The following is a 22,735-nucleotide window of genomic DNA, read 5'->3' as shown; positions in this document are numbered from 1 at the left end:
CATGGACCTTGCGTGTCAACAGGCGACTGTTCAAGCTGGTGGAGGCTCTGTAATGGTGTGGGGTGTGCAAAAAATGGTTCAAATGGCTCTGAGCACTATGGGACTTAACATCTGAGGTCATCAGTCCCCCAGACTTAGAACTGCTTAAACCTAGCTAACTTAAGGACATCACACACATCCATGCCCGAGGCAGGATTCGAACCTGCGACCGTAGCAGTCGCGCGGTTCCGGACTGAAGCGGCTAGAACGTATAGCTACTACTCTGACAGGTGACACGTACGGAAGCATCCTGTCTGATCACCTGCATGCACTGATGTCCAATTCGCATTCCGACAGATTTGGGCAATTCCAGCAGGACAATGCGACACCCCACACGTCCGTAATTGCTACAGAGTTGCTCCAGGAACACTTCTGCTGGGCACCAAACTACTCAGGCATGAACATTACTAATCATATGTAGGATGCCTCGCTACGTGCTGTTCATTAGATATCTCCATCCCCTCTTACGGATTTATGGGCAGCCCTGCAGTATTCATGGTGACAATTCTACATCTACATCCATAGTCCGCAAGCCAGCTGACGGTGTGTGGCGGAGGGTACTTTGAGTACCTCTATCGTTTCTCCCTTCTATTCCAGTCTCGTACTGTTCGTGGAAAGAAAGATTGTCGGTATGCCTCTGTGTGGGCTCTAATCTCTCTGATTTTGTCCTCGTGGCCTCTTCGCGAGATATACCTAGGAGGGAGCAATATACTGCTTGACTCCTCGGTGAAGGTATGTTCTCGAAACTTCAGCAAAAGCCCGTACCGTGCTACTGAGCGTCTCTCCTGCAGAGTCTCCCACTGGAGTTTGGCTATCATCTCCGTAACGCTTTCGCGATTACTAAATGATCCTTACATCCCACACTGGTGAGAAATATTCAAGCAGTGGGCGAAGAAGTGTACTGTAACCTACTTCATTTGTTTTCGGATTGCATTTCCTTAGGATTCTTCCAATGAATCTATCTGTCTGGCATCTGCTTTACCAACAATTAACTTCATATGATCATTCCCTTTTAAATCACTCCTAATGCGTACTCCCAGATAATTTATGGAATTAACTGCTTCCAGTTGCTGACCTGCTATTTTGTAGCTAAATAATAAGGGATGTTTCTTTCTATGTATTCGCAGCACATGACACTTGTCTACATTGAGATTCAATTGACATTCCCTGCACCATGCGTCAATTCGTTGCAAATCCACCTGCATTTCAGCACAATTTTCCATTGTTACAACCTCTCGATATACTACAGCATTATCCGCAAAAAGCCTTCCGATGTTTTCCACAAGGTCATTTATATATATTGTAAACAGTATCGGTCCTACGATACTCCCCTGCAGCACACCTGAAATCACACTTACTTCGGAGGACTTCTCTCCATTGAGAATGACATGCTGCGTTCTGTTATCTAGGAACTCTCCGATCCAATCACACAATTGGTCTGATAGTCCATATGCTCTTACTTTGTTCATTAAACGACTGTGGGCAACTGTATCGAACGCCTTGCGGAAGTCAAGAAACTGGGCATCTACCTGGGAAACCGTGTCTATGGCCCTCTGAGTCTCGTGGACGAATAGCGCGAGCTGGGTTTCACCAACACCGACTCAAAGTAAGGCCTCGGCACGTCACTTCAGCTAGGCATGGCGAACGCCAGGTCTGTTCCAGGCATACTCATGTCACCCTCTCTCACACAGGAATATGTGAAACTATTGGCGATAGTTGACCAACACACGTTGTTCTGAGAGATTTCTGCAATCAATTAATTGTGCAGTTTATTACACTTTTTAACAAATAGTGTACTCCTGAACTTAAATTTTCACCTGTTTTAAGGATTGACATACAAAAACAACTTCATGGTACAGCAGCAACAGAATTCCTGCTTCTCTACCTTATTTGTAATTCTGAGGAAGTTACGTTTGTACTGGGTTGCTTTTACATGAAACTGTGAACATATTGGTGCTCTTATTTAGGTATCTTGGTTGCCTATGGGGTGAGGAGCATTGAATGTTAATGAAATATCTTGCGATTGTATACGTTGGGGGAGGGGGTGGGGGATAGAAGAAGAGGCAAAAGAGAGATACTTGTTTTATCAAATAAAATTTTTTTATCTCATAAAGTTTCCCCTTTCAGTTGCAAGAGGGGAATATTTATCTTTTCTAATGTGCATGTTTAAAAAAGTTTAAGCTCAGCAGTATTTTCGATGTATGGAGCTATTTTGTATCCTGTTTAGAATTCCTTTCGTTGAAAACGACTGTAATCTAATGGCTGGCAACAGTTGCACATTTACACATGTAAACCAGTGACGATGTGAAACGAAAATAAATAAATAAATAAAAGAAACGAGTTCATTGCAAGGGGGTTGGGGTAAGTTTCGATAGCAAAATGGATCAAGTAAACATAGTTACTTGAATGTAAAATTTCCGAAGCTTGCAATGGGGTAAAGCATCATCTCACATTGATGTACGTTTGTTTCGATAGGATTCAGTAATACAGAACTACCGCTGGGCTCGCACTGCCTGCTGCTAAGAAAATGATTGTTTTTGCTGATATGACTTGCAATAACGACTGCGCGAAACGCCGCTATCTCGTTCGGGATGCTGCTGCAGACACCCTCTCGAGCACCCCGAAGACTTCTTGAGCCCTCGGCTGTGATGGGTTTCAGGCTGTCAAAAGAACTATGGTGTGTGCATGCGCGGACGAGAGAAAGGCTGAGGTGTCTTCGAGTGCACAAGGATGGACTCATCGTGTCCGTCGTTTCCGTAGTGTAGCGGTTATCACGTCTGCTTCACACGCAGAAGGTCCCCGGTTCGATCCCGGGCGGGAACAGTATTTTCCTGCCTGTGTCGCATTCTACTCCAGTGGGCCCCGTCATGTGTGGATCTGCTGCAAGTACCTTCGTTATGCGAGTGCCGCATTTATCGAATTTTCAAGTTACGATGGCAACCTTGGTTCAAATGGTTCAAATGGCTCTGAGCACTATGGGACTTAACATCTATGGTCATCAGTCCCCTAGAACTTAGAACTACTTAAACCTAACTAACCTAAGGACAGCACACAACACCCAGCCATCAGGAGGCAGAGAAAATCCCTGACCCCGCCGGGAATCGAACCCGGGAACCCGGGCGTGGGAAGCGAGAACGCTACCGCACGACCACGAGATGCGGGCGATGGCAACCTTGTTACAAGTTCTCTGTGAAGTATGAATCACAGCAGCCGTTTCCGTGGTGTAGCGGTTATCACGTCTGCCTAACACGCGAAAGGTCCCCGTTTCGATTCCGGGCGGAAACACTTTTTCATCACTTTAAACAAGACATACCGACAAGCATTTGCTACGATCTGTACCGAAATCTTCGTTATCACCTTCATGTGTCGGACCAGAGAGTCAGTTGCTTACAGCAAATATGAAATTCATTTTATATCGACGGGCAGCTTTTCGCGCTGACTCAGCAACCGACGTGCGACCAGTTTGCACAAAACAAAAGCTTTACGATAGTAAGAAAATCTTTCATCTAAATAACACTGCAGAATCCAAAACAGTACCAAACATTTTGTCCAAAAATAAGAGAGTTATAGTGATGAGCACGCCCAGGCGTTTCTGCCTGCAACAGACTTGGCGTTCCCCGTGCCTAGCTGACGTGACGTCACCAACAAGCGCCGAGGCCTTCCTTTGAGTCGGTGTTGGTTTCACACGATCTTTTCGAAACCCTGCTGATTCCTACAGTGTAGATTTCTTGTCTCCAGAAAAGTCATTGAACATAATACGTGTTGAAACTTCCTGGCAGACTAAAACTGTGTGCCAGACCGAGACTCCAACTCGGGACCTTTGCCTTTCGCAGGCAAGTGCTCTACCAACTGAGCTACCCAAGCACGACTCACGCCCCGTCCTCACAGGTTTACTTCTGCCAGTACCTCGTCTCCTACCTTCCAAACTTTACAGAAGCTCTCCTGCGAACCTTGCAGAACTAGCACTCCTGAAAGAAAGGATATTGCGGAGACATGGCTTAGCCACAGCCTGGGGGATGTTTCCAGAATGAGATTTTCACTCTGCAGCGGAGTGTGCGCTGATATGAAACTTCCTGGCAGATTAAAACTGTATGCCCGACCGAGACTCGAACTCGGGACCTTTGCCTTTCGCGGGCAAGTGCTCTACCAACTGAGCTACCGAAGCACGACTCACGCCCGGTACTCACAGCTTTACTTCTGCCAGTACCTCGTCTCCTACCTTCCAAACTTAACAGAAGCTCTCCTGTGAACCTAGCAGGACAAGCACTCCTGAAAGAAAGGATATTGCGGAGACATGGCTTAGCCACAGCCTGGGGGATGTTTCCAGAATGTGAGGACGGGGCGTGAGTCGTGCTTGGGTAGCTCAGTTAGTAGAGCACTTGCCCGCGAAAGGCAAAGGGCCCGAGTTGGAGTCTCGGTCCGGCACACAGTTTTGATCTGCCAGGAAGTTTCATATCAGCGCACACTCCGCTGCAGAGTGAAAATCTCATTCTGATAATACGTGTTCCTTCCAACACTGCTTCAGACAGTAGTCGAGTCCACGCCACGTCGTGTTGCGGCACTTGTGCGTGCTCGCGGGGGCCCTACATGACAGGTGTAGCAGTTTCTTTGGCTTTTCTGTGATTCTGCTAGGTGCGGTGTATTTCCTGAAACGTCCTGGAGCAACTCATATATCTGCGAACATATTGTGTACACTGGAAGTTTGTTTAAGAATCTGCAGTGTGGCCCATACTCGTCGCCTTGGCGCAGAGAGCGCAGCGTGAAGTTCGGAGCGCTGCCGTGAGTCGTCCAGCAGTCCAGCGGCGCCGGAGGAAGCGCGTCGCTTGCTGCGGCCAGCGGGTGCCAGCGTCCGCATGCGAATCGCCGTCGTTTGGCAGCGTCGCGGCGTGGCGAGGCGGGACCACACAGGCGCCCAGGGACCACCGAGGCGGCGCCCTGCCCAGCCTACCAACGCCTCGCCATACTGCTTCCGGTGTTGCTCAACCCCGCCGGCGTGTAGGCGCGTCCCTCTGTGCAGTAAGGCGCAGGTGGATTCCACGAGGCTCCGCGCCCACCACCCAGCCTTCTCAATACACGGGGCAGTTAACGATTACAAATCTATGCCACTCACAGATAAACATTATTACAGACTAGCGACACGGCCTGGCTTCACACGGAAGGTCCTAATTTCGTCACCTTAGTACCTTACGACCTGTGTAAACCCTGAAAGGTTACATAAAAGGCTACAAATTGGTGTATATATTCCTGAATTCATGCTCCACTTTGTAACGGAACATTCTCCTCTAGCATTACTTTTCCTCAACGGTAGTTGTCGATAGCAGTACTACTTGTCGACTTTTGGACAGGTCAGTATTATCTCAGTTGCTTTTCTGAAAACTTTCTACATCTACATCTACATACATACTCCGCAATCCAACATACGGTGCGTGGCGGAGGGTACCTCGTACCAAAACTAGCATCTTCTCTCCCTGTTCCACTCCCAAACAGAACGACGGAAAAATGACTGCCTATATGCCTCTGTATGAGCCCTAATCTCTCTTATCTTATCTTTCTCATCTTTCCGCGAAATGTAAGTTGGCGACAGTAAAATTGTACTGCAGTCAGCCTCAAATGCTGGTTCTCTACATTTCCTCAGTAGCGATTCACGAAAAGAACGGCTCCTTTCCTCTAGAGACTCCCACCCGAGTTCCTGAAGCATTTCCGTAACACTCGCGTGATGATCAAACCTACCAGTAACAAATCTAGCAGGCCGCCTCTGAATTGCTTCTATGACCTCCCTCAATCCGACCTGATAGGGATCCCAAACACTCGAGCAGTACTCAAGAATAGGTCGTATTAGTGTTTTATAAACGGTCTCCTTTACAGATGAACCACATCTTCCCAAAATTCTACCAATGAACCGAAGACGACTATCGGCCTTCCCGACAACTGTCATTACATGCTTGTCCCACTTCATATGGCTCTGCAATGTTACGCCCAAATATTTAATCGACGTGAATGTGTCAAGCGCTACACTACTAATGGAGTATTCAAAACATTACGGGATTCCTTTTCCTATTCATCTATATTAATTTACGTTTGTCTATATTTAGAGTTAGCTGCCATTCTTTACACCAATCACAAATCCTGTCCAAGTCATCTTGTATCCTCCTACAGTCACTCAACGACGACACCTTCCCGTACACCACAGCATCATCAGCTAACAGCCGCACATTGCTATCCACCCTATCCAAAAGATCATTTATGTAGATAGAAAACAACGTCGGACCTACCACACTTCCCTGGGGCCCTCCAGATCATACCCTCACCTTCGATGAACACTCACCATCGAGGACAACGTACTGGGTTCTATTACTTAAGAAGTCTTCGAGCCACTCACATATTTGGGAACCAATCCCATATGCTCGTACCTTAGTTAGGAGTCTGCAGTGGGGCACCAAGTAAAACGCTTTCCGGAAGTCAAGGAATATGGCATCCGTCTGATACCCTTCAGATAATTTTATACGCAGTATGCTATATTTCAAGCTAAAATTTATGAAAAGGAATTACTTTACAAAATATTTTAGTTTCGATGTTATAATCGACAGCTACTAGTTCTGAATGTACAGTTAAAATTAACTTTTTTTTTAAAAACATTTGAAATTACCAATCATTTGCACACTTAAACTTTATATTATTCATTATGCAGTCATATAATGTTTACTATGCTTATTTCTGGATTCATTTATGAAATAATAACCGAAATTAATGATGTAACGAAAACTAGTAGGAATTCATTTATTAAGAGAAATTGTAAATCCTTTGCAATATTGTTATTTCCGCAGAGTGTGAGAGTCGTAAGCTGGCCTTCTATGTCATCGAACGTATTTTTCTACAATAGGTGCGAACAAAGTAATTTCGTCTGTGTTAATATGAGAAACCAAAATACTGTGTGATATACTAAAATGTGATAAAATCAGTGGAAAATATATTTATGTAAAAATTTCTGTAACAACAGTCTTCCAATTTATTTAGTTCAAACCAACCGTGAGGACCTGATGTTAGATTTTCAGCTTCAAGAATCAGACCCCTGGACAAGAAGAACTAGAGCCTTGTCAATATGACAAGCTAAGTAACCTTGAAAGTTTACTGTAATCTTCGCTCCTCTCAAATCTTCATAAAAGACTTTCGATGTTAATTACTTGGACTAGGCATTGTTTAATGTGGATAATAGACGGAAGAAGGAAGTAGGGGGGGGGGGGGGGAGATTTCCACTTAAAGACCAAGCTCAGTTAAATTATTGTAACATGCTATAGCCAATATTTGACAGAAACGTTAACACTGCAAAAACAGAGATACAAAAAAGTATTCGTATTTTCGTCCACCGCAAAAAATTCTCGAAATTACAATCCATTTAAATGTATTTTTCCTTTCTAACATTGTCAGGCAGTTCCACTCACTTGAATGTCATACGTGAACGATGTTTTTAGGTGTTTTCAGCCTTCCAAAGATAGGTACCATATGAATTTGTATGTTTGTGTAGGTAAACAGCACGTTTCGGGATAACAAACTAACCATTTGATGCAGCGAGTCCGTATCTCCCCTTCCGTTTTCCCATATCGGAAAATATAATGATCTTTATAAATAGCAAATAAAATCAGTGTGTAATACCAATTCCAAATTTCGTCTCCAGGACAAAAATAGGAACTGCGCCGGGAGCGAACTTGCGAATAAGCACAGATTTACTATATTGACCGCTACAGTAACGTCGGCCATATCCTTGACTATAACGATTACACATCAGGAACTACACCACACGACTGAAATACAGCCCAATATTTGAACACAAATGAGTGCTCACATTACAAATTTGCAGGCTGTTAATTTGACTGACACTCCAACTCATCACAATATAAAAAAATGAATTCCTTCGTACACGCAAACTACATGTGCTCCACACAAACCCTCTCAACCGTACAATGTGCACACAGCTGAACATTTGTAACAACTGGCGAAACCGAAAATTCCCAGGGGGTACGTAATTAGGAGCGGGGACGATATGAGGGTTCCTTACTTTATTTAGGGCCGGAGGACTTATCATATGTGGTGAAGAGCAATATAATGTAAGACGCTCTCGATCACAGTTACGTCGTGCCTCACCTTCGGAAGGAGTTTCCAAAGAATAACTCAAGCCGGATGTCATCGACCTGCTGCAAGTCTCCACCATGATCGCACAGTCCTCAGCATTTTAGCTGTTCTAGTGTACTGAGAAGGAATCTGCCATTTTCTAGGTATGTTTAATCGTAAACATAACGAAATCAAATTGTAATAAGTAGGTGCCCAAATCACAAAGCATATTCAATAAATTAGTTTTTGCGAGCCAAGATGTCAAACACAAGTAATTTTTTGAAGAGATAAGCAGTCTTGGCTGCGAAAGATGTTATATATATATATATATATATATATATATATATATATATATATATATATATATATATATATGTGTGTGTGTGTGTGTGTGTGTGTGTGTGTAAAATAGTGAAACTTGTTTTGCAACCGAGAGTGTTTATCTCTTCAAAGCATTTATCACTGGTTGCTGTATCATCCAGCCATCATAAGGTGAAGGCTACGCGCCGATAAGAAGATATTTGAATCTACCGAGCTATCTCACTTTAAAAGATTTTTTGATAAAACAAAGCAGTAGGGTTTTACCAGAAATATTGAGCCTTAGACAATGTGTTTAATAGTGTATTTTAAATACGACAGAGTGCCATCTTAGGCATTGTATTACATTAAAACACTTGATAATGGCATTTGAAGGCGAAATCATGAACGTGTAAGTGTAACACTGCAAATAGAAAAAGTCTAATGGCGGTACTGACATTAAAGATGGTCACAATTTTTACACAGTCCAATTTTTTTCTCAGTGCAGTCTAGCGACTGTCACGAATGATGACGATGACGATGATGATGATGATGATGATGATGATGATGATGATGATGATGGTGGTGGTGGTGGTGTAAAATGATGAGGACAACAGAAACACCCAGTCCTCGGGCAGAGAAAATCCCCAACGTGGCCGGGAATCGAACCGGGACCCCGGGATCCAGAGGCAGCAAGCGATCGAAATGAGGTAACGCCCATTCGGTACGGAACAGACCTTAACGTTCAGATAATGTGGGTACGATCTTAACTCACCAAACCTAGTAGGAAAACAGCCGTAGTTTTACACTTACTTTAGACAGTCTACAACTCTACTAAGGTCCGATGATGCAGCTGTGACTTTTAAATGTACGTTGACACAGTGTAAACGCTACCCGACAGGTTAGCCGAGAGCGCTAACGCGCTGCTTCCTGGACACGGGTAGGCGCGTCTGCCCCGGAGCAAATCCGCCCGGCGGATTAACGACGACGGCCGGTGTGCAGGCCAGCCTGGATGTGGTTTTTAGGCGGTTTTCCACATCCCCCTAGGTGAATGCCGGGCTGGCCCCTACATCCCGCCTCGTACTATTCCATAGATTACACTAGTCGCAGACAGTTGGGGTACACTAACTCAGTCCCAGGGGGTACGGGGGGGGGGGGGCAGGAAGGGCATCGGGCCACCCCTTCCACTAACATTGCCCATGCCGACCCTGCCTAACTGCAGGAAAAGGCACAAGCGAATGAAAGAAAGTTGACACAGTAGACGGGGTTTATTACTACTTTTTCCATTCATTTCACTCTTTTTAGTTTTGTCAGAAACGCCCACTGCGACTGCGGCTTTCACAGCGTAATCAATGCCGTTGAGATCGTTTTTGGATACGGATAACAAGAAAGGTCCTGACGACACCTTTCTCTCACGATCTCCGTGCACCCAGGACAAAGTATTGGGTTCTGTCTCTCGAGAGTCTCGGAGCCTGTCAAGTGTTTCCGTATGCTGGGGAGCAGGCAGACAAGAGTGGCACTTGCGGGCGAGATAAGCAGCTGTCCCCCGGGCCTGGTACTGCCGCCCTTGCTAGGGGAGCCGAGGTGAGGCACAATGACGGAAAAAGAAACAAAGGCAGGTGTGGGCGCCTCGGCCGACGGACGGCTGAAGTATTTACTGCGGCGGGAAGCGCGGCTCGCAGATTAAACGCCATTGTCCGCTTAAATTGCGCGCCGGCCGCCGTAAGGCGAGGCGCGGCACCATTCTTCTTGCGTGGGCTCCGCATACACCTTTTTCTGTTCGCCTGCCCCGCGCGCTCCTACAGTGCTGTCTCCGCACTCGCCGTGACGCGATCTTGTCTCGGTCCGACAATGGCTGCCGTAAATTCGCCTGTATTTGACGTCCCGATCGACTTGACCCTCCTCGGGTTTATTACGCCACTCCAATTTCCCTATCAGTCAGGCTCAATAGGGCGCAGTATTTCTGCGGATTGCAGCAGTTTTACTGAGTGACACTTTTGCGAAGAGTCGTTTCTGTGGGTCCTGACACTCTTGCTGGGACAAGCGGCTTTTCTAGCTGGGATATTAGCTCGCTAAGGGTTGGCTCTGAGCACTATGGGACTTAACTTCTGAGGTCATCAGTCCCCTACAACTTAGAACTACTTAAACCTAACTAACCTAAGGACATCACACACATCCATGCCCGACGCAGGATTCGAACCTGCGACCGTAGCAGTCGCGCGGTTCGAGGCTGTAGCGCCTAGAACCGCTCGGTCGACCCGGCCGGCGCTAAGGGTTGGATTCCTGTCCAGCAGCGTAACACAGTGTGCGGTAGTCTACGACACGTGTTACTATAGTTCGATTAAAATTACCAGACAGCTGACGTCTGTCACTTGCCGCTACAATCTTGCCACATCCGTTGCCGGCTACCGCTTGCTTATAGGCGACACACAAACGCGTCGAGTCACTTCACAAATGGTTATAAAGTGTAACGCGGAGCGATGTCGGAAGTGGTCGTCGCGAGATATGACGGAAATCCTTTATACAACAAATGGTTCCAATGACTCTGAGCACTATGGGACTTAACATCTGAGGTCATCAGTCCCCTAGACTTAGAACTATTTAAACCTAACTAAACCAAGGACATCACACACATCCATGCCCGAGGCAGGATTCGAACCTACGACCGTAGCGGTCGCGCGGTTCCGGACTGGAGCGCCTAGAACCGTTCGGCCACACAGCCGGCCCGATATACTCTACCGACAGCTGATAGTGAGTGACCAGTGACAACTTCGGCAGACGACGCATTCTGTAGCTTTGAATTTAACCTCATGTCCTAACCTAACCACAACCTCGTGACGTGCAGTGTTCCGAGAAAACGGTGCTCAACAATCGGCGCCAGAACTGAAATTATGATCGCTTTTTTCACGGCGATTAAAGTTAACCTCTACGAGCGAACACGCCAGAGAATATTTCAGTTTCAGCGCTAAAGGCAAACGAATTTCTCGGTAACACTCTTCCTCAGAAACTATCCTTACACGAGCTGCCGTGCTACGGACCGATGAGCAATCCTGATTGATTGGCACATGGTTGCAGTTTATAGGCGACACAGGCAGATTCCAAACGGGAGAAGAATGTTCGGAAGAAAAATACGAGCAAATAAGAAACTTAATACAATGATGAAAAAGACACGGAAAAATACTACAAATAAGTCTTTTGATTAGATTTTGAAATGAAAAAAGCCGGCCGCTGGTGGCCGAGCGGTTCTGGCGCTACAGTCTGGAACCGCGCGACCGCTACGGTCGCAGGTTCGAATCCTGACTCGGGCATGGATGTGTGAGATGTCCTTAGGTTAGTTAGGTTTAAGTAGTTCTAAGTTCTAGGGGACCTATGACCTCAGCAGTTGAGTCCCATAGTGCTCAGAGCCATTTTTTTTTTAATGAAAAAAAAAAAAAAGAAAATAGCTGCGTCGAAAGCTTTTCGAACCGGCGTTGTGCTACACATCAGGTTAGCACGCTATTACTGTGCTATGGCTCTATCATGCGATGAAGCATAACGTTTATGACTTGTCACCCAGCTGCAACGATGAACTGCAGCCTTGAAAAAAATTAGGTTTCACGCAACAAAGATTATCTAACGTAATCCCATCTCTGTGATAATAATAAGTCTATGTGATGCTGAATCGCGCGTTTGTAGTAGTGTTTGGTTAGTGGTGCGCATGAGATGCCTGTGTATGAAACACCGGAATTTCGTTAGCATCGTTGTGTGTGTGTGTGTGTGTGTGTGTGTGTGTGTGTGTGTGTGTGTGTGTGTGTGTGATATGAAACACTAAATAAAAGAGCCAGGCCCAGGATTCGGGATCCAAACACATCAAGAAAGAAAGCCGCAAAAGAAACGGGGAGTTAACTGACGTATTGTTGTGCCACTTCGGCAATTGCGAACAGTTAGGGAGTGACGCAGAGCGCTCTGATTGGAGGAAACCAGCTCCAATATCAGAAGTGTCAACTATCAAATAATTCTACTCTAACTGTAGGAATTGGTTTTACCTTACGTTAAAATGTTGAAAAACTTGCCATGAGTCATATTATTATAACAATTTTCTTTCCCGTTTACCTGCTTCAGGCCTGTTTGCCCATTTTCAGACGAGGTCTACGTTAATATGGAGTGTAACAGTTTGACTGTGACTTGGCAAAGCCAACGAAAGTCGAAGGAAAAAAAACTGTTCCATTGACAGACTGGTATGTAACTTCTCCCAGTGTGTAGGTTAAGTTGCAAGAAGACAGTCTCTTTGAGAGTTTCCGACCTCAGTTAATGTGGAATTAATGTGAAATGTAGGGACAGACTGAGCTACAGCTTATCCCGAAATCTAGGTTAGGTCTGAATGTGACAGTCTGAACGTTACTTGGGGAAAATCCTGATTGTCAAAAATGGTTCAAATGGCTCTGTGCACTATGGGGCTCAACTGCTGAGGTCATCAGTCCCCCAGAACTTAGAACTACTAAAAAGCTAACTAACCTAAGGACATCACACACATCCATGCCCAAGGCAGGATTAGAACCTGCGACCGTAGCGCCTATAACCGCTCGGCCACTCCGGCCGGCTCCTGATTTTCGTTAAAGACTTTCTCCAGCTTAGTTCTAGGTGTAGGGTAGGTTGGAAACAGACACTTCATTGGTTGGCGAAGCCAGCGAATGTGAAAGCAGAAGACGTAGTTGTGGGGACAGACATTTCTGGGGCTTATCCTAATGCCAGATTAATGGCATAGGAGCTTGGAATTCAGAAAAGTTAGTGGACTCAATGAAACTGGAGAAGAAAGGAATATTCGGGAAAAACTCTTCAGAAGGAGGGACTGGATGATGAGACATATTTAGATAGCACAGATTAACTTCCTTGGTACTAAAAGGGCCGTAGATTGCAAAACTGTAGGGGAAGGCAGAGATTACAAAATATCCCGCAAATAATTGAGGACGTGGGGTGTGACTGTTACTCTGAGATGAAATATTTGGCGCCGAGTGGAATTTATGGCGGACGGCCTTACAAAGTCACTCAGCCAGAAGACCGATGAACACACGTTCTAAAAAGAGAAAGAAGGCTTTCTAATGGTTGTTATCTTATTCTCGTCACACCTATGCGCAACATACGACGAAGACAGCGATTTTTTGAACAGAATTCTTGGAATAATTGTACGCAACGCGACGGGGTACCGCGAAACGATGCCTTTATTTCATAAATTACGCAGCCCAGTTGTTCTACGCCTATCGGGTTCTTATTCCGAGCGATACGCGTTCCATCGCGGGGTTGACATAAGTTCTTTGACAGTGTATCGATTTACACGATAGTGAACTTACGCTCTTTCATTATTGTTGATGCGCAAGATAAAAAATTCTTAAGATTGCGGAAACAATCTTCTAGATTGGATACGTTTAGTAACTACGGGCTCCGGTTAATAATAATCATTTTGGTTTTGTTGGAGTTTGAGCAATCCACAAGAAAAGAGATATGTACGAAAAATTTACGCTATCATATATTTAGCTTAAGAACTGGCGTATTCATTCCCTCTTGTCGGTGAATGTTTCAGTAACTAGGGCGTGTAGCGTTCTGAAGATTATCTATGTTAGTCTGTAATGCTGCGGTCATTGTGTTACAGGTTCTACAGTTTCCGCACTGAAGAAACTGTGTTGAGTTTAAGAACTTCTCGTTACGGAACTACAAGATTCTCGTTACGGAACCATAAGATTATCGTTGTTGGTAAGTAGGTTATCTAACATTTCATTAATACGGAATTAGAGTAGGACAAGTGTCAATAAAACAAAATTAGAAGTTTATTCAGCTTATCGTATACCTGTGACAATAAAACAAAATTAGAAGTTTATTCAGCTTATCGTATACCTGTGACAAAATATTTATTTATTCAGCGAACTACTTTTTAGAACTCTTTCGGAGAAGGTCACTGTTTATTAAGACGTAGGAACACTGGTTTTCAATAACAAACACTCAGTTCTTTCAAATTTTGTCACGCTTGAAATGTGCATATGTGAAAACTTGCACTCCTAGCTTATTGAATGGCTTAATCTGTGACTCAAAAGCTACGTGCAAGTTTACTTTTGCACAGTTCTCTGTTCTACATTTCAGAGAACAAAGTTAAATTTTATCTTGATACGTTTTCTGAAAAATGATGTGGTGGAACACGCAAGAGCTGTGTAGGAGGCGTCCATTGTCTGATGAGCACAAATAAATTTGTGTTTTTCTACGAACTAAACTGTTGTCTTAGAAGACAAAGGAGGGAAAATGTTAAGAAGTTTTTCTCCGCAGAGATTCAGACGCTCAGGAGTATATACAGTGGCAATTTGTGGATGATAAAATTGACTGTCATTAAGTCTCCGTTAAGAGTTTGTGATAAAATATCGGAAAGTGGTTACTTTATTGAAACAAAATGAGTGAAAGAACGGGGATAAATTGAGAAAGTATTGGGGGCGGCCCTCCTTTTTGAGTAGTATTTGCCCTCAGAATGCTTGACTGATTTTTTTTTTATCATAAAAAGACTAGAGACACTGAGCGTTAGACATGTGTTCTGGAGGTCACAACTGAACAAATAGCAAGGAAAATCAACGATGTTGTGTCGGGAAATGACTAGGTGATCGTCCAGATGATGCTGCAAGCTGTCAGGTCTCAACTGCACGTATAATATCCTATACGAAGATTTGGGGCCGCGCGGCCAAGGCGTCATGTCACGGATTGCACGGCCTCTGCCTCCGGAGACTCGAGTCCTCCCTCAGGCATGGGTGTGAGTGTTCTACTTCGTATAAGTTAGCTTAAGTAGCGCGTACGTCTAGGGACCGATGACCTCAGCAATTTGGCCCCTTAGAAATTCACACACATTTGAACATTTGAAGATTTGGGTATGAGGAAGCAGTTGTTTGCATTATCTCGGAGTCGAGTCGACACACATTTCTCAGTTGTGCTTACAGACAGTAACTATGAGATTTTCAAAATACACGCCATCGTTGACGAAATCTATACATTATTTCCAATTTGAGGGCATCGAATAACTACGCCTTGCTAATGTGCTCCAGAACAAAGCGAGAGACGTTCCATTAGTTGCGAAAGTGATGTTGACAGCAACATGTTTACTGTTTAAGATTCTCGTAGTGCAATATCCAACACCTACTTGGAAATTGGACTCAATGCTTTTATTGGATAAATTTTCATAAAAAGTAGCAGGAAAAGCAATCCCACGTAGCGAAGAACATGATTTTCCTTCATAGTAGAAAGCACACGCTACCAGATCTGCATTACTAAAACTATCAAATTACGATATACTTTCTCATAACAAGGCCCCTGAGCCTTCAAGAAGTTTCTCGAAAGGAAGAAATTCTCGTGTCGAACAGATCATATTCGAAATCCCTTTTTTTCAGAACTGGTACAAGATTTATATTTGCTAACATTAATAATGCTACAGAACTATAAACGAAGCATACAAGGTTGGAAAAAAAGAGTGTTCTAAAAATTAATTGAAATTTAACACGAAAGAACCTTTTCTCATTTAAAAGTGATTGACAGGGCAGTGAAGTACGAGCTCGTATTTTCCGAGTCTACAACTGTCTTTAAACTAAATGTGAACACATTGTGTCAAACAAAAAAGTTAAGTATTGAAATTCTGCCACCGTATGACAACTGGTGCAATGAATTAAACCACCTTTTAGTCGAAAACGCACTCGCAGAATATGAAGATATTGTTTACAATGTCAGTTCAAGTTATATGAAAACAAAATGTCAGTCTTAGAAAAGACCAAAATTCTAACCAACAAATGTTGTGAGGACATATCGAAGGGTTCTTACGGGTGTAAATATATTGCATTCTCAAGTCATTGGTCTTTTTTTTAAAAAAAAAATCTCCCAGGAGATTGAGGTGAACATTTGACACACCAAACATAACCGATATGTTGAAAGTAAACTATTTTTGAACGTGTTTGTCTAGATCTCGTTACAGTCAACTTGACTGCTTTCTCGACGTCCTTTCTCAGAACGCCCATAAGCGATTCCTGGTGTAGCAATAATACTTAACGTGATCTTAGTCTGAATGCTTGTGTATTTTTTTTATATAGCTATACCTACATTTCGCCATCGGCACAAGTTAATTGCAGATATGCTGGCATCACATACTTGAATGTAGGTTAAGAATACAGTTTTGTTTGCGTTACATATTGTAGTGCTGACGTTCGGCTCAGCAGTTACTGATTTGTTTTATACCGTCCCTATGCTAATCTGAAAGTTAAAATGCTCATCATGCAGTAGAAAGTTAATCTTGCCTAGTTTTGTGAGCTCTCGTATAAAATAAAATCATATGCAAGTATTTTTTCAGCAGCGGTAACAATGTAAAACAAGCAATAATTTAGTAGGAGATAGTGTACTTACGACGCTGAAGATACCTAGGACTGCAACGGGAGTCACTACTGCAGTGAAAGCCTGGTCCCACTAGCGTTCAGACGTCTTACCTGAAACGGAAAAAAATATGTTGAGCAATCAGACTTGAGTAATCTATTGACGGAAACAAATATATAAATAACTTTTGCATTAGAGGCCGTAACGAGGGGGTATTGGTCTATTTAATGTCTCTTTGGTTACGCCAAAGGTGGTCATTATGTGCTATCGAGTGTGTTTATCTGCAAATGATGCGCATTCAGAAAACTGAATTACTAAAAGGCTAACCCGTGACACGGTCCCTTTTCCACGTTACCTGTCTTAACAGCTACCAAGCGTAATGAAAATTCGATTTTCAGTATTTAATATAAATAAAGACAATACTGAAAATTTAAAATCCTGTCGTAATCTACTCATCAAGAGGTACAACCTTACGTTATAATTTTAGTACCATATGACAAGTATTAAAGTTAGTGATTGTGCACGTACCAACTCACTGCGTGCAAATTACTCAAACTACAGTCATCCTGTATTTTAGAACGAGACCACTTAGAAACTTCCAACAGACTTTACACATAATTTCAAACTTTTTCGGAACTTTTTCTCGCTCACACGCCAAGAAATTGGTGAAAAAAAAGATAGTCGCTGTTCATGCAGTTAAAACCTTAACATTAGACAGGACGATTTAATTTATTACTAAATCTCTTCGCAAAATTATATCATTATACGACACATAGTTCAGGAGGAATGACGTCACAAACATTGAGATGCGTGAAAAACCAGCGTTTCCTACAAAACAAAAAAAAATGGTTCAAAAGGCTCTGAGCACTATGGGACTTAACATCTGTTGTCATCAGTCCCCTAGAACTTAGAACTACTTAAACCTAACTAACCTAAGGACATCACACACATCCATGCCCGAGGCAGGATACGAACCTGCGACTTTTCTACAATGGACAGGAAATTAATTATATATGATATATGTAGTATAGAAGACAGTTCTTATGTTGACTTTGTCATCAGTCTGTGGGTGAATAATCCTAAACAAATAAAACCAACGAAATTAGGGTTTTGCGTTACCAACTGTAAAGGTTTTACATGCTTAACACCAAATATTTACTACATTAACTCATTTGCAGAATAATGAGGCGTTTGAATGTGTTTTATACGTGGGCGTTCGGTTCTTTAAATAATCGAGGGTGGTGGGTTACTGGCTTGGTAACCGACTCATATGTATCTGTAGCTGTTATTATGCAGGCACACTAACGGAAGTAATGGAGGAGATAGAATTAGGAGCAGCGCGCCCGTCACGAGATTGATGCTATGCCACGGAATCGTTTAAGGTAGTAAGCGTAAGACTGCCAAGTTCATCTAAGCGGACGACGTCGCATTTTGCTACATATTTACCTCATTAGAGGCTGGTGTGACATAGCGACAAGAACTACTTCCAGATGTATTTCATTTCGTTAACTGTGCCTAAATGCCGGAAGACGAAGCCCTTCGAAATCGATTGCAAATTGTTGAAACAACAAGCGCAGTTAATTTGAAATTTAGTATCAAATTAGCGTGTCTGCTTTACAACACACCCCTCCTTTGAAGAGCTGTTAGGCGCATTTTGTCTGGAATTTGGCATTTAACTGCAACTTTGTATACGCGGTTTTGCAGCTGGAGTCACACAAACGAATAGTGCCATCAAGTGTTTCATGTGACGACCAGTTCGATATGTTACTGGTTCAAGATTCGTTTTATCGGTGTGTATTAACAGGGACAGTAAAACACGAAGAGTAACCAATAGTAGCCACAACATTGCCCTGGCCCGCGGTGATTGCTTCCGGCATGCAGCAGCGCTGCTCAGTCGTAGCTGGAGTACTGTTTATTCGTTTTGATATCCCTGTAAATACACTACTGCCCATTAAAATTGCTACACCACGAAGATGACGTGCTACAGACGCGAAATTTAACCGACAGGGAGAAGATGCGGTGATATGCAAATGATTAGCTTTTCAGAGCATCCACACAAGGTTGGCGCCGGTTGCGACACCTACAACGTGCTGACACGAGGAAAATTTCCAACCGATTTCTCATACACAAACAGCAGTTGACCGGCGTTGTCTGGTGAAACGTTGTTGTGATGCCCCGTCTAAGGAGGAGAAATGCGTACCATCACGTTTCCGACTTTGATAAAGATCGGATTGTAGCCTATTGCGATTGCGGTTTATCGTATCGCGACATTGCTGCTCGCGTTGGTCGACATCCAATGACTGTTACCAGCAAAATATGGAATCCTTGGGTTCAGGAGGGTAATACGGAACGCCGTGCTGGATCCCAACGGTCTCGCATCATAGCAGTCGAGATGACAGGCATCGTATCCGAATGGCTGTAACGAATCGTGCAGCCACGTCTCGATCCCTGAGTTAACAGATGTGGACGTTTGCAAGACGACAACCATCTGCACGAACAGTTCGACGACGTTTGCAGCAGCATGGACTATCAGCTCGGAGACCATGGCTGCGGTTACCCTTGACGCTGCATCACAGACAGGAGCGCCTGAGATGGTGTACTCTACGACGAAACTGGGTGCACGAATGGCAAAACGTCAGTTTTTCGCTTGAATCCAAGTTCTGTTTACAGCATCACGATGGTCGCATCCGTGTTTGGCGACATCGCGGTGAACGCATATTGGGAGAGTGTATTCGTCATCGCCATACTGGCGTATCACCCGGTGTGATGGTATGGGGTGCCATTGGTTACACGTCTCGGTCACCTGTTGTTCGCATTGACGGCACTTTGAACAGTGGACATTAAATTTCAGATGTGTTACGACCCGTGGCTCTACCCTTCATTCGATCCCTGCGAAACCCTACATGTTACAGGTCCTGTACGGGCCTTTCTGGATACAGAAAATGTTCGACTGCTGCCCTGGCCAGCACATTGTCCAGATCTCTCACCAACTGAAAACGTACGGTCAATGGTGGCCGAGCAACTGGCTCGTCACAATACGCCAGTCACTACTCTTGATGAACTGTGGTATCGTGTTGAAGCTGCATGGGCAGTTGTACCTGTACACGCCATCCAAGCTCTGTTTGACTCAATGCCCAGGCGTATCAAGGATGTTATTACGGCCAGAGGTGGTTGTTCTGGGTACTGATTTCTCACTATCTATGCACCCGAATTGCATGAAAATGTAATCACATGTCAGTTCTTGTATAATACATTTGTCCAATCAATAGCCGTTTATCATCTGCATTTCTTCTAGGTGTAGCAATTTTAATGGCCAGTAGTGTTATATATCGATAAAACGATCGCCGTGGTAGATGAATTACGGACCAATCTATCGATTGGCGTTCTGATTTAACACTCATTTTATTTGTAACAGGAAGCAAACCGACAATTTTCCTCGACGCTCGGTGTCGCATGAAAGACGTGATGAGCAGTACAGCAGCTACAAATCGCAAAACGAAAGTTAAAATTTATGTCGAAACAGAAAAGAAGTTGTGCCTAACGACTCTACAGGGGGCATCCGGTATACTGTGGCTAACAAAGTTTATCCCCATTTGTAGAGGGTGAGCAAAGCAGAACTGGCCACTTTATTGCACTTTAATGTAGGCAACCCAACTTATATCATTTGCAACTGAGCTGAATTATGTAAGTGCAGTTGCCTATCGTAGGGTGGATAAAAAAATTTTACGGCCCGCTTGCCCACCTTGTATTTCTGATTGTTGCAAAGTGTTCAAAGCTCTTTGTACGGCTTTGTTACCCTGCATACACTTGCAAAGGGAGCGATCTTGAGCGAGTAGTAGTTCACAATCTGAAGGAAAACTTCAGAGTTCATTTTCTGTCGGTACAGAATGCACATGCAAAATACAGCTGCCGCGTCCTAACGCGGCCGACACCGTGTTTTGCCCGCGACACAGGTTTCTTTCAGCTGGGGTGAAATATTAAGGGCGGAATTAGGTGCGAATGAAATTTGCACGGTACGGCGCGGCGCGGCACCGCTGGCCACGGCGGACTCGTGGGCCGTGAATCAAGCCGTGTAGCGGCAGCGCGGCCGCCGCTGTCGTGTTTTGCCCGCTCTCGTCGCAGCGGCCTCTGCCGGCTCCCGGGAGACCGGGGATTCCCCTGGGACTGCGTGTAGCCCCGGCGCCTCCCACGCTTAATTACTCCGCGCCGGCTCTGGAGCCTGGGCGGGCTCCACGGGATTCTCTCCAGCGCCGGGATCCGGGCTCCAGCCAGCTCCCTGTTAATTACGGCCGGACCTGGACAGCGCCGCTCGGGGAATCCCCGGCACCGGCGAATCTCCAGCGCCTCTGGCGGCAAGTCTCCGAAACGAAACGACATAGGCCAGCCAAAACGCGCTTCCCTTGTCCCGAACGGATGCACTTCCGGGCCACCGAAAGTGATGTCAAAATGACTTGTCACTAGATGCGACCACGGAAGTCGATAGCAGTCGAACCAAAATGCCCCGAGAGACACAGCTGAATGTATGTGACAAGCTAAAATATAACGGTCACTGCTGCGAGTGAAACGAGCAGTAATTTATGCTGTGCTGTATGGTTCTTGTCTAAGCATACCATCGAAAATCGTGACGTATTAATGGGAAATGAAGGTATAAAATGTTCGCGTAGACAGCCTCGCCATGTCTGATGCGAGGGACTTAGTTGCAGCTGGCTACCTCAGCTGGGGCCTGGTAGGAGGAACGTGGGCAGCGTGACAGAAGCACTTTGCGAGGAGGTGAGTCACGGCTGTGAACGATGGTGCAGTCACAATAAAAGTGGAAACGAGGAAAGGACACCGCAGGGGGCAGGCAGAAATATCGGAAAAAGCCGGACCAAAGCGGCGTCGTAGTGTATCCTGGGAAATAGCCGCGTTATGCCTCGGCGGGCTTGCCGGCTGAATATTTCAGGCGGCGCAGTGGGAGCGGAGTTCTGGCAGCGAGACGTCTAAGGGAAGGGCAGAGGGCGCTCAGACCTGCCGTACTCATGTCGCACACGTTGCTGTCATAGACCGTGTTTCTAGCTTAACGCGCAAAGGAGTTGGTTGATTCGGGGGGAGGGAACCAAACAGCGAGGTCATCGGTCCCATCGGATTAGGCAAGGATTTGGAAGGAAGTCGGGCGTACCGTTTCAGAGGAACCATCTCGGCATTTGCCTGAAGCGACTTTATTGAAAGCACGGAAAACCCAAAGTAGGATGGCCGGAGGCGCGTCTGAACCGTCGTCCTCCCGAATGCGAATCCATTGTGCTAACCAGTGTGTCAGCTCGCTCGATCGCAAGACTGTCACAGAGTATTACGTATATAGGGCGTTTCACAAGTTCCGTTATAGGCTTCTACAGGATGTAGAGGGGATTTAGGATAAGATTTTGGTAAGGAACCCATGTCCGGAAATGTACCCTTTGCATGTAAAACAGTTTTGAAGATCGGATCCCTTTCAAATCTGCCACTTCACGGCACGCACGCAAACTAAGAAGAGGGCGCCGTCGTCTACATCTACATCTACATTTATACACCGCAACCTACCCAACGATGTGTGGCGGAGGGCACTTTACGTGCCACTGTCATTACCTCCCTTTCCTATTCCAGTCACGTATGGTTCGCGGGAAGGATGACTGCCGGAAAACCTCCGTGCGCGCTCGAATCTCTCTAATTTTACCTCTCCTCGGGAGGTATAAGTAGGAGGAAGCAATATATTCGATACCTCATCCAGAAACGCACCCTCTCGAAACCTGGCGAGCAAGCTACACCGCGATGCAGAGCGCCTCTCTTGCAGAGTCTGCCACTTGAGTTTGCTAAACATCTCCGTAACGCTATCACGCTTACCAAATAACCCTGTGACGAAACGCGCCGCTCTTCTTAGGATCTTCTCTATCTCCTCTGCCAACCCGACCTGGTACGG

General features: G+C 44.9%; 3 non-coding genes across 3 annotated transcripts; 2 read left to right on the top strand and 1 right to left on the bottom strand.

Annotated features, from left to right (window-relative positions):
* The first annotated feature begins 2,789 nt into the window (after window positions 1-2,789).
* Trnav-cac (transfer RNA valine (anticodon CAC)) lies at window positions 2,790-2,862 on the top strand. The gene has a single exon. It is a non-coding gene; the product is annotated as a tRNA-Val (tRNA).
* Window positions 2,863-3,251: 389 nt separating this feature from the next.
* Trnav-aac (transfer RNA valine (anticodon AAC)) lies at window positions 3,252-3,324 on the top strand. Its single transcript has one exon. It is a non-coding gene; the product is annotated as a tRNA-Val (tRNA).
* Window positions 3,325-4,130: 806 nt separating this feature from the next.
* Window positions 4,131-4,205, bottom strand: Trnas-cga (transfer RNA serine (anticodon CGA)). Its single transcript has one exon. It is a non-coding gene; the product is annotated as a tRNA-Ser (tRNA).
* Between the last annotated feature and the right edge of the window lie 18,530 nt (window positions 4,206-22,735).

Source organism: Schistocerca nitens, chromosome 12 (assembly GCF_023898315.1).
Source record: "Schistocerca nitens isolate TAMUIC-IGC-003100 chromosome 12, iqSchNite1.1, whole genome shotgun sequence".
Taxonomy (NCBI): domain Eukaryota; kingdom Metazoa; phylum Arthropoda; class Insecta; order Orthoptera; family Acrididae; genus Schistocerca; species Schistocerca nitens.
Note: the sequence above shows the minus strand (reverse complement) of the source record. Positions and strands in the feature narration are given on the sequence as shown.